The sequence below is a fragment of the Panulirus ornatus genome, chromosome 49, assembly GCF_036320965.1.
Source record: "Panulirus ornatus isolate Po-2019 chromosome 49, ASM3632096v1, whole genome shotgun sequence".
NCBI classification, from domain to species: domain Eukaryota; kingdom Metazoa; phylum Arthropoda; class Malacostraca; order Decapoda; family Palinuridae; genus Panulirus; species Panulirus ornatus.
In genome coordinates, this window is record NC_092272.1 from 7,663,594 (window position 1) to 7,680,921 (window position 17,328).

The window sequence follows — 17,328 nt, forward strand, 5'->3', positions numbered from 1 at the left end:
GCATGAGCTTTCTTAACTCCTTTAACTCTCAATCTTTCTCCTATGTATGGACTCAATATCACATCATCTTCAGTTAATTTCTCTTGTAATATGGGTACCTTGTCAAAGACTCTCATAAACATATTCTTTAATTATGGTAAAACTTGCACCAGTGTCTTATCTCCAAAGCTACCTTTTGGCCTTCAATATTTAGTCTACACATACATGGTTGAACACTTCCAAGGTGTACCTCACTCCTGTTTCCACTATTACAATACAGTACTGATGTGAATTCAAAATAGAGCACTTTACCCTTCTCAACGGCTATTATTTTCTAATCCTTCTTCCTGGTTCAATACGTTTTCCACTTGATACATTTTACCTCCTCTTAGCAGTCCTCTTCTCCCTTTAAGTGGTCTCCATTGTACATCATCACATCAGTGAAGCATCGCCTATGTCAACAACCAGAGCTGTATTCCAAAACTAATGCCGCCAAGTGGCACAGAACGAGGCACAGCATCCGGCTATCATCCCGCCAGTGTGTTACAGATCAAGACAGCATTCGGCTATCATCCTGCCAGAGTGGTACAGATCAAGACAGAGCATCCGCCTATCATCCCGCCAGAGTGGTACAGAACGAGGCACAGCGTAAGGCTGTCATCTCGCCAGAGTGGCACATATCATGACAACGTAAGGCCGTCATCCATGCGGGATGTGGCTGCTGACTCCGGCACGCACCAATACTCTAGTTTCATCTTCAGATTACAGTTGTCCTCCAGGGCTCCTCGCTGTCACCACCAAGTCTCCTTCAGCCGCAGGAGAGACATACTTCCAGGCTATGCCTGAAGCTCCAACTTCGAATCAGGTAATGTCTTTAGTAACTAGAATGAAAACAGGGTGAAATCGCAGAGTCCCTTGATATCGACGCCGATATTCTGGAATAATGTATATCCAAAGCATGGCGAATTAAATCAATACCGTCAGAGGTAACTTGAGAGGAAACCCGACCCAGCAAAAATATAGTCAGTATGATGTGATGACTGGCGGGTCCTACTACCCTGAGGGAGAGTTATATGGCTGTAAGTCTATGTGAAGACAGGGTGACGGTGCCCCAAGTTTACTAGCCGTAGAACTGGAGTTAAGTTGAAAACAAGCCCATTTCATAAGCTGTGATGAGAACAAAAGTAACAAGTAGTTGCATAAAGAATGATGTGGTGTTAGAAGTTTGGGTGACAGTGATGCAGAAGTTCAGGTTTGTCAGTTCAGCTGCTATGGCACTCACCTGATGCTCTAGTGACCTGGAACCAGCCTTGCCGAGGACAGACGTTCAAGTAAGCAAACTCCTTTGTGTGTTAGTTGGGAGACATGTTCGTTGTCTTGAACCATCTTTTGTAACGGGTCAGTATGTTGTACGGTGTGAGGGATCCGTATGCTTCTTCCTCTTGGGAGGTGACCCCACCAGACGACCTCTCACCGGCACCCTCACTCTGCTCCCTCACACGACCCTCACGCGATTCCCCCTACCTCCCGCCAGGCTCATAACCATAATCCGCCAACAAGGGATACGGGAAAAACTAGCATATATTTCAGTTTACTCCAGAAATTTCACAGGTTGATTAGTTCCATCGTATGCTAGTCATAAATTCCCAAGACCATGTACAGTATGTGTATGTTATTTACAAGTTTATAAGTCTCAGGTATTGTAAAGTGACTTTACGTTAAAGGATAAATTACAATTGCAAAAGTTAGAAAGAATATATAACTCAGCCCTTGCAAGCTTTTTAAACGTTACTTGAGACGCCCTCAGCTGGTACGGACGGCGGAAGTGGGAGGGAATCAAGGTCTCCAGGTAACTATGGTAGTGGTAGTGATGGTGGTAATGGTAGTGGGAACATTGAGGGTTGAGGCCGTAGGTGTAACCAATACTCCCGTGTATTCCGGCACCTGCCCTCCTCCTTAACAGCATCCACACCACACAATCCCTGTGTTTACACACATACGGTGTGTTGCATGTGTTGCCGTCATACCTCAGCCACAATGCCTTTCTCCTGTCAAATGGTATCTCCTCAACCACGTGCATATCATCTTACATACAATATGTCTGTTGAGCCACACCACTTTTCAACCTGACTACGTCTTTTTAACCATACTGCTTCTCAACCAGACCATATCTTTATCGACCCCACGTACCAAAACTTGATTACGTCACTTCAACCACATTACTTCACCAATTTTTATGTCTGAGTGTAGTGTATTCCTGCACGAATGATTTGATTTGTACCGGTAACACCGTCAAAATTTATTGTCCAACCCATGTTCATCTTGTGAGCATAACACAAAAAGGATTAAAGGGTTGCAGAGGGTCTTAGTCAGACCCCATCAGGTTGATTTTACGTAGATTTTACATTTCATGGCAGGTATTCCATTACATACATTTCATAGTTTCATATGCTAAGTTTTACCGACTACACGCAAAAAGTAGATGCAAAGTTAGAATTTCAGGTATCTTGTTGTTAACAATGTGTGACATTTCTTGCAGGGTTTGTTTAGATCTGTCCCTAAAAGGCTCTATTTTTTCACATTTCAAGACATACTGTTCTACTTTGTGACCAAATCTTAAACCACAAACTTTACATTTCACATGGTTAACTTAACATCTCCAGTTAGGTCAAAGCGCTAATAGGACCTTGCCATCGCTAGCAGTTACAACATAATGTAATCATCTGACCTAATTACTCTTTCCATACACGTTTTACTTCAGCATAATGTAATCATCTGACCTTATTACTCTTTCCATACACGTTTTACTAAACACATTTCACTGTGATGGAAAATGTATCTACTTGTCCTTATCTGAACTGGTCTTTGTGCTTCACAGAGGTCACTTAGTTCCTTTCTAATTACAGTTTCGAGGCTTCTGATTGACAACCCAATATTGTTTTGAACACATTTATTCCGTGCAAGTTTGGCTAAAGCGTCAGCTTTGCCATGCTCACGGAAGTCTATAGTAAGATGTACTAAGAGAGATTGGAGGAAGGTTTTAAGAAGGGAGGTTATAAGAGGGTTGTCGAAAGAGAGAAAGAGTTGTTCAACAGCGTGATACCAGATACCTCGTTGTTGTGTTTGTACTTGTTTTAGTAATGATTATATCGTATGTAAGATTACATTGCCTTGTATTTTTTTTTTTTTTTTTTGTTCCTTTGAATGCAACTTATGATGTCTAAACAGTACTTTCTCCAGCTCGTAACCCACAACTCCAATATCATTTAATAATTATTTTAGATTTCAGCTTAGTCCAGTTAACGACATTCTTTCGTTTTCTAATGAGGAAGAAGGGCTTAATCACCACAAGTCAATGACAGCAACAGTACGCAGTACGCCCCTCATCGTGTTCTTGCTCAGCCTTACCTCGCTAGCTGCTGCCCTGCAGTACATAAACACGCCAGCTATCACGGTGAGGCAGGGGCACGTCGCCCACACCACGCCGACGCGCCCATATGTAGCTGTAAGTTAGCTTAAATCAAAGTTCCGGTACATTAACACTACTCACGTCCATATGTAGCTGTTAGTTAGCTTAAATCAAAGCTATCGAGCATGACGAGCAAGACCCAGGTCCGTGTGTTCTGTATCTGGCCTCAGTCATCGATAAGCACACTGGTAATGTTGCTGCTATAGGCAACGCTGGTATTGCAGGTGCCTTAAGCAACACCGGCGAGGCCTCTTGGCTTTCCTGATACGAGCGGCAAAGACGAGGTGGTCCAGATAACTGACATTAGCTTACCTTTGCTTGTGTCCCACTGGCCTACCTGTAGTTAACGTGAGGTCAAACAAGCCCGCTTCTGTTTTATCATAAACAGTTGTTCATAATAGCAAACTAGATTTAAGTATTAATTCGCGAGCGTCGTTCCCTTGGTTAGTGTAGAGATGAGGTAGAAACAGAGGTAGGTATGAGCTCGCAAAATGCATAGGACCTAATTAGGTAGGTTGTGGAGTGAGGGAGCATTGGCCCTAGATTATATAGAATCTTCAAACTTATTTATCTAGGACTACTTGGCTCTACCTCACCATTGTCCTCGCATGATCTGTAGATTCTCTACATTCTACCTCTGTGTCACGGACAGCTGTTCCTGGGTTTCCAGGCTAGTGTGAAAGCTCGGCCCATGCTGCACGTGTTGTGTTTCATAGCTGCCTTGTGTGTACGTGGTCAGAAACCCTCACGTGTGATCCCTGATGGCCGCCTTGCGTGCACACGAGAGAAGAAAAAGAAAAAAAATCACGTGTAATCTCTGCTGCCGGAGCCAGACAAGTTCAGAGACGGTCCGACCCAACAGCCATACACCTGTCTGTCACTCTGTTTATTTGGCTACTTCCACCTCACCCCAGGGGCGCTGACGGGGGAGAGGAGGGTTAGGGAGAAGTAGCAAGGATAGGGCGTGTCGCAACAGTGATAAACAAGGAAGAAGAACATGACAACAGGAGGGAAGGAGAGAAAAGAATATGAAATCACGGGAAAATACGGAGGAGTAATTGACAGATATGGGAGAAGAGACAATTGTAGAGGAAGAAGACAGGTGCGAGAAATTAGAGACAGGTATAGAAGAATAAGGACAGGTGCAAGGAAGAAGTGACAGATGTGGAGGAGCAGAACGACAGATGTACAGGAAGGAGCGACAGGTGTGGAAGTGAGCGGCGTTCGCTGGTGTGCAGGAATGGTGAAAGTGGTGAAGGAAGGAGGGAAGCTGTAGAGAGGGCGGGACACAGGACCAATCCAAAGCCGGGTACACACACACACACACACACACACACACACACACACACCGGAAGACGAAAAAATTACTCATGAATATCAGTGTTACAAACCAGAAATGTAAAAGGCAAGTATAATTGTAGGGCGACGGAAGCAGAAGTTTGATACAAAAGAGAATATAATTATCACATTAAGCAATTTCCTTTTAGGAAACAGCGATGCCAAAAGGGAATTGAGAGGCAAGATGATTGCTTGCGGTAACTTTCTGTATAATCTATCTTGTCTTGATTGGGTGTTTAAACGGTGACTGCGAGGGAAGACAGGGGTCGGAATAATTGGAAAAGGAAGAGAGGGTTAAGTCGTACACAAGTGTATGGCACAGGTATGTTCATGTATGTGGGAGATTTGCTATTGGCGTAGTTTTGGTGTATTATGTACGTGTGCCCGCCAGGTTGTAGGTGCGGATAGCTAAGCGCTCTCTTGATGCTTTGAGGCGGCATATGAAGCAAGTGTGCCCCATGTTCGTCTTGCTGGCGAGGTCTGGGATATGTCTAGTTTGTCATCGTTGCCGTTAAGTCTGTTAGAGTTTTTGTGCTGATTCTGTTAAACACTTGCGGTATTAAGGTCCTGTAGTGAGTGATTCCGTCCTTCTGTATTCTTTGACTCCGAACATCACCATAATTTCACTTTGCGTGTTAAGAAGCATGCGTCACACCCGTAACTATTACGTAACAGCGTCACTTGTCACCCACGGGTGATGTAACGGTGAAAACACCGCCCGGCTTGAGTTCCCAGAGCCTTGCACACCTCGCTCTCTTCCCAGGTCACGACGTCCACTATCAATGACCTGACCTTAATTAAGGTCAAACGTTCGTACATAAGCATGATACTGACGCCAAACAGAACTGGGTGGTGAATGAGGAAATGAGGCCTCCCGACACCTTGGTCAGGGGTAGTTCCTGGAGAAACATCTTAAATCACATATTTCAACATTAAGCACGACAGTACCATCCATGAGCACTGTGATACAGCGCTCGAATATTACGGAAAAAATATTGAGCACAGTGGTGCGACTTTTAGGGATGATGATCAAGCTTTTTACTTGATCTTCTGCAGCCAATTGTGCTTCAGGGTCGTACCATCGTGTTCAAGGGTGGTATTGTCATGCTTTAGGGTCGTACCGAAGTTCTCCTGAGAGTGAGGCACGATTAATCCAAAGGTATCTCATTTCTTCAGTTTTCCCCGTCAGCGCTAACAACAAAATAACATAACACACTAACTGTATAAATGATTTATATGTTGTAGTATCTTTCGTACAGCCATTTACAGGCTTAACTAGACTCGGGGCATGTAGGGAACCCCAGACGTCTAATTTCTGCGGACGAGTCACTTTACCGTCACATCACAGGGGGACATTCACTGGTCATGGCTTGTTACGAGAAGCCCCGTACGCATAGTTCTGATGTAATTGGTCGTGTATACGCTGGCAGTTGAACAACTATTTTTTGATGTCAATTTTATTCATTCCCGAGTTCGGTGTAATGCAGATCTCCAGTGTTGAGGCTAAAGTGTTTCTCATCATCTTAAGCGCTTTTAACGTTTAAGCTTTTAAATTGTCCACACAGTACTGACAGTGGGGTCTGAAAAATTTATCTACAGATGGTTTGCATCCAGAATAACCTACTAATGAACAGGAAAATAATTGACACAAATAACCAAAGCAGTATTTACCAGATGAATCTATCAACTGTACATTTCACCTGATTGTTGCAAGGTCAGTGTTAGTGAACACGCTTGTCTCACACTCGCTGAGTTGCTACAGACTCAAAACATAACATAAAAGAGTCCGCAAGAGGGGAGACGCAATTTGAAGATATTAATAAATTCAATGATATAATTACAAAATATGAAAAATAAACATTTTATGATTATCAATCCTTGTCCCTCTTCTCACGTGAGCCCTCAACCCCTCCTTAGTGGGCGCTATATACCAACCCTTCCCTACGCCCTGCGTCAGCCCCAGGTGACCCTGGCTGTCATAACGATGGCATAGGAATAGATTGCTTACATCTGTTTATGACAACAGTTTCAGCAACAGTACGCACGTTCCTGTTGTGCCTGCCTTCTGTTCTCGATGAATGTCAAGGGTGTCTTAAGCTTTGAGTTCCAGCAGGTTTGTTCATTGTAGCGTGAGGGATGAGATAGGGCATATGAGCGCCTACCAGAGGCCGGCCAGACACGGCAAATCTGCCATACACTTCCGCCGGCCAAAGCTGGTTGGCCGCTATGCAGGGACACTGTTGTCAACCACAGTATGGAACCACCACCACCTCCACACGTAAGTGATTTTGCCACCAAGTGCTATTTCCACAGCGAAGATATCATGTACACTCTATATAAAGCTTCTAATGGGTACAAAGTTTGAGGAAATTCAACCGTTTGAATGAAGTCAAGCTGGATGTTGGTAGGTACCCGTTAGCAGGTATGAAAACGTTGGCAACTGTGGGAGGAGTGCAGAGGCCGGCCTGTAGCAACACTGACCGACCTGGTCACCAGTCTCCCACACCCTGCTCCTTTACCCTCGCTTTGTCTCTTAACCAACCTTCATTCTACGTATCTCTCGATTTTGATTAGATAAAAAACTCTTAAATAGAGTATCTTAATATAGGTTATCGACGTAGATAACTGAATTGATGGTATAAAATTGAAGAGTCTGGTTGTACCCCGCAACTCAGGGAGCAGGACTTGCATCATCATTGCTGTGTCGTGCCCAGTGTCACTTGGGCAACGGTCGGGTGTGGAGTATAGGGTGTGTGACGGAAGTGCCTTCGCTTAGTGTGACAGGTGTTTGAAACTGCCTTGAACAAGAGGAAAAAAAGAATCTTATCATTCGACTTCTATCGGACGATGTGAACAAATGTGACAGAGCATAAATACCCAACGGTATACCTCGTTTATATATTGAATATAGAGATTAATTGTGCTTTTTTCAGACATTAGTTTACAGCCGATGGTGACCGCATACCTATACGAAGTTAGTTTACAATCGATGGTGACCGCAATACCATGTACCAACTTTATCCGCAGGGGAAAAGAAGTCCAAGCTGTTTCTTGCTTATCTCTTATCCGATCATGTAGTGTTAAGACAGGAGGAGGTGACAAGCGGTTATCGCGTGTAAGTAGGATACGGTCTCAGGTTAGTCTACGTGAGGTTTTGTGATCAGTGCGAAGGAAGTCGTTTTTGTCGAGCGACTGTGTCAAACGTAGAAACATCTGTTGTGAGGGTCCGACGTTGGTCCTACAGCAGACGTAGTGGTTAATGGGCGAGTGCTGATGTGCTTCAGAAATGTAAAGATTGAAGGACGCGCGTTCTTCAAGTGCTGTACATTAATGAATGTGTACCACCCATGACTTTGTAAACTCATGGCTACTCCTATGTTAAGTAAGCATATTTCCCTTCCTTACAAGGAAGGGAAATCTGTTTACATAGTAGTTAGAGTCCTCAAAAAAGGCAATGCCCCGTAACAGAAATCGGCAAAAGTAACTAAGAGGACTTGAAAACATAGCTTGTTGTTTGATATGACCTGAAACTTTAAAGTCAATGTTGGTAAAGGTTCTGATTTGTGTTGTGAATTTGAGAAAGCACTTTGTTTTCCATAGAAATCATTACTTTTTACTCGCTCGCCATCATTACTCATGAATCGTTAATACCATGAATAATTGAACCATGCTTGCTAGGAATCTTCTGTGGATGACATGAGTTAAGGAAGGCCATACTTTGTAACATTTGGTACTTGTTTACAATTTACAATCGTGGAATGATACAGTATACCCTAGTTGCTGTTTACAGGCGTGATGACCATGAATTAGACGTTATAATCACACTTTATTTTCATTAGTTTACTATGATATTTTGATGAATCAGCGTTTTTATTCGTGCTTTGAATATTGCGAGTAGTTGCACCTTCATCATGGTGTCAGCTTGCATTCAGTGTACAGTGATAAAACTCATCCTTTGTGGAGAGTATTTAGGGCAGTGACCACTAGAACCCCCAGGAGCGGCTTGCGGTCGTTTCCTCCTCGTAAAGCACCAACGCCCACAAGTCCGCGCTGTTGCGTGACCAGGCGTCTCGATATCTTGGGAGTCAATCATAGCACTTATTACGGTGATTCTTTTTTTCCAAGTACACCAAAGAATGTCCGGTAAATGTCCCGCAATTCTAAGGCTTACTGTGATGTCTGTCTAACCAGACGTCGGTAGCCCATGAATGACCATCATGGTGTTTATATATATATATATATATATATATATATATATATATATATATATATATATATATATATATATATATATGCGCTAGTTACAAATGATATTTACTGAAAAGTCTGTTATCATAGTTTTAGCTATCTTATCTATTAAGGCGACTACGATAGATATCAGTAAAGCGCATTGATATGTCTCAACTTTTAACGATGTTAGTTGATTTATAACAGAACACGACGCAGGAGTTTCCAGCGACTTCTCGACGCATACAAAACCCTTACGACTCGCGTCATACGAGTTGAAGTTACTCGAAAACTGAGGATGTGACATCACCCGCAGTAAAGGTGTCACAGGCTCCTAGTATGGCTCATGTGATGAGGGAGTCTCCCAGCCGAATAGGTGGCAGCATAAACGTGGGAACCTGAGAGTTGAGTGCCAGGGTTGTAGCGTTCCCATAACCAAGGACCCAAGAGGTTGTACAGACGGATTGTTTGCCCACATGTTACAGTTACTGATTACAAGGAACTGAGAACGGTGTATAAGACTAAAGAATGTGAGATATTAGTGAATAAGGAATATCAGAACCACGGTGTTGGATCTAAAGATAATCTAAACATCATGTAAAGAACGTCAGTGCTTAAGAGCGGCTGGACAGAGTGGGTGCTGGATCAGTGTTAATTCTCCCGCCCGCTGAGACGTAAGAGCTGGCGCGCTAGGGCGGCGGATCACTGAAAGGTAAGGCCATTTTTTGTTTTGTAATTGCAAACGTATGACGGATGTCACTTCACAGTTAATTCACTAAGTTCATTGGTTTGGGCTCTTGCTGTAATGTATGGTTGAGTAGGTGTAAAGATTAGCTGCTGACAGGAGAAATATGGTAATGGTTTTTAAGTCATTCGTTCGCTGACAAGGTAAGATCACTGCTGAGTTATATTGTTATGAGCGCTTAATTGTAGAAGTTTGTAGTTCATGTGACTTTAAGAACTTGGTTATCGTAGGCTGTCATATGCCTTGACGTATGTGTGCTATGCTTCTCTGCTGATAGATATTCGTAATGAGTGATACGAGTTGGAGGATGGCGGTGTCTGTGATGATGAGTCATTAATGGGTTTTCCTGCCGTCTGTTGTGTCTCTTACCATTAAATGGTATATTGTCAAGATTAGAACATGGTTGAATCTGTAAGGTAGTTAGAAGGCAACATAGTATGGATTTGAGCACGACACAGCTTGTTAAGCCAGTTAGAGGGCATAATGAATGTGTAAGTGAAACTTTTTGTGTTACGGGGAGAAATTTCATTTCGTGTTGCCTCATTTCTTAACATCGTATACATACCATAAATTGACCTTGTATATACACAGATACACTCCCTAGCTTACGTCCCAAGTATTAATTTATTGAACAGGTGGGTTGGCATAGAGGTGGTAGCTCTGTCCGGGATTGGAATCCGGGCCCCAAAGATCGGTCAGCCGCAACGCTAACCACATACCTGTATGTTTGTGCTTACCTGCGTGTCTCAGTTTGTGGGCCTGTTGTGTAATGTGTGCATGAGGTAGACAAATTCAAGTAACAAGAACGTGGGGCTGGAGATATGGTGGATTCTGTAGCTGTATCATGATTGCAGGATTTTTGTTGACCTGTGTATCCCTACACTGAATAATGACCAGAGGAATAAATTGGTCTCCAGCAGGGATCATCGATTTAACGATCGTGGCATAACCTATCCATAGGTAGGTTGTAGTTGGTAGGCAACCAGCGACCAGGGAGATATATTACCAGACTTCCCGCCTGGGTAACAGGAGGGTAAGTGACGGCTGCGTAGTGAACCATCACTTCAGTGGTTGTCAAGTTGCTCTCCTCTGACCCAGATGGCTGTCTTTTCTCTTTGCCTCACCCAAACCCGGAGCACTGCGTATAATCTCTCCTTGTCATACATATCACTTGACATCACTTAGCTCATTCTTCGTAACTCTAGATTTTCCTGCGGTGAGCACTATGCGCTAGCCCTGCCTGGTAGGAGCAGTAGATAGCAGTAGTTAGGAACATTTAGGTAGGAGCATTAGGTAGAAGCATTAGGTGGGGGCACGAGGAAGGAACATTAAACTGGAGCATTTGGCAGAAGTACTCAGTAGGAACATTAGGTAATAGCCTCTTCAAACACTTCACTGGAGTTGTTCTCTGCCAGTGGCCTGTTAAGGATGAGGCACTAAGAACCGGGACTCTATTGCCGTGGACAGCCCCGTGAGGGAGATCCAGGTGGGAACAGGCTTCGCCTTCAGCACAAGGTGGTTATGGGCTACCTGTTGTCAGTTCTTACATGTTATCCACCTTCATGGTGTTTTCTAGACTGAAAATATGCTGGACATTTTAGGTTTAGTTCATTAAGTTTTTCCTGCTTATTGTGATGTGAATTAATGGTACACATGACTTTTAATGTAAGGCGTCGTAACCTAGTTCAGACGTTTGAAGCGTCACCGTATGTTATGCCCTGAAAAAGGGCAGTCCTAATTGTGGCCACTGAGCACAAAGACCCAAGAAAGCAGTAAACCATTGGAATTTTTATTTGATTTCTGCCTCTCAGTATAATTGCTTTAAGAAACTTGAACAATATTATCTCAAAGTTTGTAATTGTGCTTATTATTCGACACGATGTTATTTTAGATTCTATTTTTTGACCATTGAAGTGGCCACTAGTTTTATCGTACAGCTTGTGGAGAATATAACTAATGTCAACCCAAACAGAAGTTAAGAAAGTAATAACTCCAGAAAGAAGATCTGCTGATTGACGGAAGAAAGATTATTATTATTATTATTATTATTATTATCATTATTATCATTATTATTATTATTATTTATCCCTGGGGATAGGGGATTAAGAATACTTTCCACGTATTCCCTGCGTGTCGTAGAAGGCGACTAAAAGGGGAGGGAGCGGGGGGCTGGAAAGCCTCCCCTCTCGTTTTTTTTTTTTTTAATTTTCCAAAAGAAGGAACAGAGAAGGGGGCCAGGTGAGGATATTCCACAAAGGCCCAGTCCTCTGTTCTTAACGCTACCTCGCTAACGCGGGAAATGGCGAATAGTTTAAAAGAAAGAAATTATTATCATTATTATTATCTTTTATTATAATTATTGCTATTATTATTATTATTGTTATTGGTTAGTTTTAACAAAAAACGAGGAAGGAATTGTACATTTGTTTCTGTTAAGATTCTTACGTAAACTATGAAAACTCAACGTGCCACTTCTTTGAATATCGAGAGTTAATATTAAGTGCTTTTATCGGAGAGTTAGCTTCGTATTTCCCATGTACAGCTTTCCTGAGTCATCCCCCCTTCTGGAACCTTACATTCTTTGATATATTTCTTGCCTGACTGCTTTCTTGAGGCCTCGGATCGTCGCGGCACCTTATTCCTTATACCTGTCTTGCATGTCCTTCAGCTGTCACATCCTCCATTCTCCTCACCACTCAAACATAGCCTCACTTATCCAATGTTCAATGCCTTATTAGTTACAGTCCTTGCCAGTCCATGGATCCAGCAAGACTTCGGTGCGCAGTTTCAAAATATTAAACTAAACAGGTCTGCATTTGTAGCATTTATAGATGTCGAATTTTAGGCGAAAGATTAGCACAGTAAGTGTGGGATATATATATATATATATATATATATATATATATATATATATATATATATATATATATATATATATAGTGGTAGCTTTATCCTCCTTCACTTCATGTCACTAATGCTATAATCCTTTTCATCACACGGTAGCATTACTCAACCACTTTTATATATATGTTTAATGTACTCAAGCTGAGAGGTGATATCCTCCAGTATCATATCACAGACTAATGACACACTGGTGGTTACTGTGTGCTGTCATAAGAATGTCATTACTAAGATTATCACACTCTTGAGCGGAATAGCTAATTAGTCGTTGTGACGAGTGTTGTATTCGGTACACGTCGGAGAGCAACAAGCTTGGATACTCCCAACAGCCACCTAGTACGTTATGGCGACAGAATGAACGTTAATGGCCTTTTCAGAGGTCGCTGTTGTGGCTTTGTACGTAATCCTGTTTACTTTTGGTGCTCTTAACGACCTTCTTATTACCGTTAGGTATGATTTATTCAGCAAGTTAAAGTTTGACTAAATATGAAGCTGAGTTTAGATGTTCCGAAGCCCAGAAGCTTTAGAGGGTGTTATCGTTCTTCACAGATGGCTTCATGGTCAGCTTTCATCTGTAGTCATCTGTAACTCGTTACTCCAGCCTGTAACTGTGTCATCCCTACCATATGAGTGCTCAGGGCTGGAATTAAACTGAGGTCAGGATTGGGCCAAGCCTGTAATTCCTCTCGATTTCTCGTGAAGAAGAAAGACAATTAAAATCGGCGTCTATCAAGACAAACCATTAGGAGTAAGATGTATCAATATTGCGTTAGATGTGGATGAGTTATAAAATGAAGTTGCCAGGGGTGATGTGCAGGGTTTTGGGTGGAGGAGTCGGGCGGCGTTGTCCGGAGTGGCGAGATGGCAACCGGTTCCAGTTTGTAAACAAACAGTTGAGTACCGCTAGAGCTCTTCAGCTGTATATACGTTCTCCAGCACAAAGGGCTGCCCCACGACCTTGGCCCGGGATTGTGTTACAGACAATCCACTTCTTCCTCTGCTCAAGCAGGACTTTGTTCTATAGACTCTATTCATAGGCTGTCTCCCCTTGTACCCCCGTGGCCCGTCCAGTGCTCCAGTCCTCTCCAGTAGTCCAAGACTGCCGAAGCCACACGGTTATCCGACCGTCTGTACCGAGCGTACATCGCCCGAAGGTATTTTCCTGAATATTTTTTGAAGTCATTCCTTAACGTTTGGGGAAAGTTTTGAGAACTCTCTTTTTCACAGTCTCAGCTACATGATATGCATTTGATTTTTTTAAAAATGTCCAGTTTGACGGCTACATGTAACTTGCGAGCGATTTGTTCTACAGTTGCGAATATACTTCCTGCCTCAGGAATCCCTTCTGTCCTTATGGGACTCCTGCAGCACTCAGGCTACCTGGCCAAGTCCGCCGATCGGGACCACAGGTCATAAATTTTTGTGGTGTGTGTACGTCTATGTGCAGAGAGTGCAGTGCGATTGAGAAAGAAGTGCTCGGTGTCTTCTATATGGCAGGTGCATCTTAGCTTGAAGCAGTAAACAACTGACCGCCAACTCAGTCTTTGAACTCCGTACCATTAGAAGCCACAACCCATCAGAAACCAAACCTACCAGACGCTACACTACCCAAACAAATACGAGTCACCCATCTCTACAACACAGCAAACACCGTTTCAACGTTGCCAATATCAGCATGTAACATTGTTCGGAAATGACTTAAGGAAGAATCATGTCATGGAGAGCAGTAGATCAGCCTCTAACCCCCCCTGGTGAGACGAGACAGTCACATGATGGTCACCAAGGTAACTACTTCATGTACCACACCCACGGGTAAATGTGAGGATAAAGAAGGAGGCGGCAATTGTAGTGAGGACAAGAAGGCAATGAGGAAGGGAGCAGGAAGGAGGAGAAGATAGCCAAAATAGGTGGTCAAACAGTAGTGAGTCGGTGTTCTTGAAGCAGTTGCCTCTCCCCTAGTGACTCACAAACCTCGACAACCAAGCATGACCATTAATCTTGCCTGCTCTGTTTTCCAGGTAGTGTAGCTAGAGCGTCTTTGGTCAGCCCATCCTTCAGGCAGCTGTCATATCTTTACTTGCTTAACAATGTACTTGTTTACATTAGACGCATTCTCAGCCTGACTCTTTTACCAAATAATTTTTATATACTTATATCTCAATACCCGTTCGTAAGCACTGTTACGTCATGTACCGTGTGTTGTCTTCCTATTTCATGTGAAAACAAATGATGTAATTATCGTTCAGGCGTGGTATCGGCCCCCTGCTTGTTACATACAACTTCGCCCGTCCTGTCTCTCCCTCCTCTTCACCATTCCCTCCCTCTCCATTGTCTGGCACCTCTTCCCTCCCTTTATATCTTCACATTCCTATTACGTTCATCCCCCTTCTATTTAGCTGTAGTCTTTTGTCTTACACCCCTTCCCCAGCTTCCCGCTCTTATCTTGCTTTCTCCCCTATTCTCTTTCCACTCCTTCCCATCAGCTACTCTCCCCACCGTCGCCCCAGCTGCAAGGGGAGGTCCGGATATGAGTCGGGTTGAGGGTCAAGTGGGCGTGTCATCCGTGACAAGCACAGATGGTCTATTAGCCGGTCATTAGGTCTTTCGCCACTGTGATTACTGCCCCAGCTGGAGACGAGGGAAGTGTTTGGCGGTCCTCATTAACTGACGTAATTGATGGTTTTTCGTCTTGCCTTGATGAAAATGGTGGATGGTTAATGGTGGATGGTTAATGGTGGTTGGTTGCTGTTGTTAGATGCGCTAGATCACTGCCTGGCATGGACCCCCTGTCTTTCAGCGGCCCAGCCTCTGAATCTTGTGTATTTTAGAGGATTTGTAGCTGGGTTTAAGCAATGTAATAGGTACGTGGTCGAGGCGCAGAGCCACGTGGATTACTGTCCAGCGTAGTGGAGAGACAGGTTTACGCTGGTATTACATTACATGGCTAAGCCGCAGTACCTGTGGGGCTTACGTAACCTGCCAGAAAATATTAACAGGACGTATTTAAGGTAAGAAAGACAAGTTGGATAAAGTAGAAGAACAGTAAGGTGTCTCTGTTAGGTTCACGGAGGCTTTTAAACTGTTATCATTATCTCTGATATCTTGGTTATCATTTGACAAGGTGATAACGAACGCTTAGTCACACCCCCGTATCATGTCTCAGTTATTTAACCTCTGGAACACAGTGGGTACGACCCACGAGTATGATGGTACGACGACGCCTTCAGCACGACAGTTCGACCTACGAGAGCGACGGGACGACTCCTGGGTGAGACGACGTTACCTTTGACCTGACCCGTGAGGGTTGGGTCGGGCCAGATGATGATCTGAGGTCATAATGAGGCCTTTATGATGACGTAAGCTGCAGTGATTTCACGGATACTTGATGTCATTTGTTCGCGGTGACTTCGTGCGTTCTTCATGATTATCACGGAATCATGATGACGTCATGCGTTCATAGCATCACTCCGCGTAGGTGGCCACTTCTCATCAGGCAGGTGATGGCGTAGGGCCAGGCATCACAGTGCCTTGGGTTGCGTAACGCTCGTTACACTGACTTGCACGGAGGCGCTCTGTTGCCTTTGGGGAAACCACTGCCCGTGTCCTTGAGGGTCGACCCCTCGCCACACACACACACACACACACGTCCCTTGTGATGGGGTAGGACCACACTAGCCAAGCGTCCTGCCGGCCAGGGTTTATATATCAATAAAAGAATACATGACTTTGTTGTAGCCTGTAGGAAGGTATACGTTGCGTCCTGGTGGGGAGTGTGAGGAACCGTAGGATCCCGTTATCCTGCATGTCCTTGTGGAGGCAGTCCTGTGGTGACTTGACCTACCCGGGACCGCCGCCCTCTGAACATCCCACTCTTGGAGGTCACCTCCCATACGTTGGGTCACTGACCTTCCTCCAGCAGGTGTTGAGGTCTTTGAGAAATCAGAATATTTCGCAGTCGTAGGAGTATGTCGGAAGGTCCTTTAGGTCGGGGCGTCTCTGCGATCGTTGTGTCTGCCGGAATTAAACTTCGTGGGATGTGTTCAGCTCACAGTGACCTGAGGAAGTCAGGTAATGCTGGGTTTCCTGAGCTGTTGGTGAGATACGATAAAAGCTTCCATTTGGCTGAAGCTGAAACCAGTGGAACAGAAACTTTCACAGACCCACTAGGGATTACATTGTAAACATTAACCACAAGTTTTAAGTTTTAGAATCTTTAATTGTGTAGATATACATAGACAAAATATTTCGTTGATATATTCCTAGAGCCAGGTTGAGCCAGGCAGAGCCAGGTTGAGCCAGGCTGAGGCACTTAGAGTGTACAGTGGGTACGAAATATTGACAGGAACAGGGTTCTCGTCCCGTCAGAGAATGAGGAACAGCATTAAAGGCATCTAGATTGTTCTGTAAGCACACGTAATTACACTCATGTGTTTCTAAGTTATATTCTACTAGATACTGGTAGAATAGTATGTGTTATGGTATCACACTGGCGGAGTGTGTGGTCATACTTCGGGCATTCTGTATTAGGCTACACAATCACAGGACGTTCATGCTTTGATGCGTCATAGGTCACCCTTGTGTCAGGGTCACAGGTATCCTTGGGACCAGTTGAGGCAGCAGCTTTCAAACTTAGACAAGCGTCGCCTCCTCCATCACTCGTGGTGCAGGG

At 43.9% G+C, this 17,328-nt stretch overlaps 1 protein-coding gene across 5 annotated transcripts in view; it reads left to right on the forward strand.

Annotated features, from left to right (window-relative positions):
• The first annotated feature begins 7,398 nt into the window (after positions 1 to 7,398).
• The window catches only part of LOC139764378 (cytospin-A-like), a 394,738-nt gene continuing 384,808 nt past the window's right edge, over positions 7,399 to 17,328 (forward strand). For 2 of the 5 annotated variants that reach the window (XM_071690941.1, XM_071690936.1), the window contains exons 1-2: positions 7,399 to 7,535; positions 9,221 to 9,725. The gene's annotated coding sequence lies outside the window, so the exon portion shown is untranslated. Of the gene's footprint in view, positions 7,571 to 7,649; positions 7,670 to 9,206; positions 9,726 to 17,328 lie in introns of those variants that run through there. The other 3 variants (XM_071690938.1, XM_071690939.1, XM_071690940.1) reach the window with 3 other exon arrangements.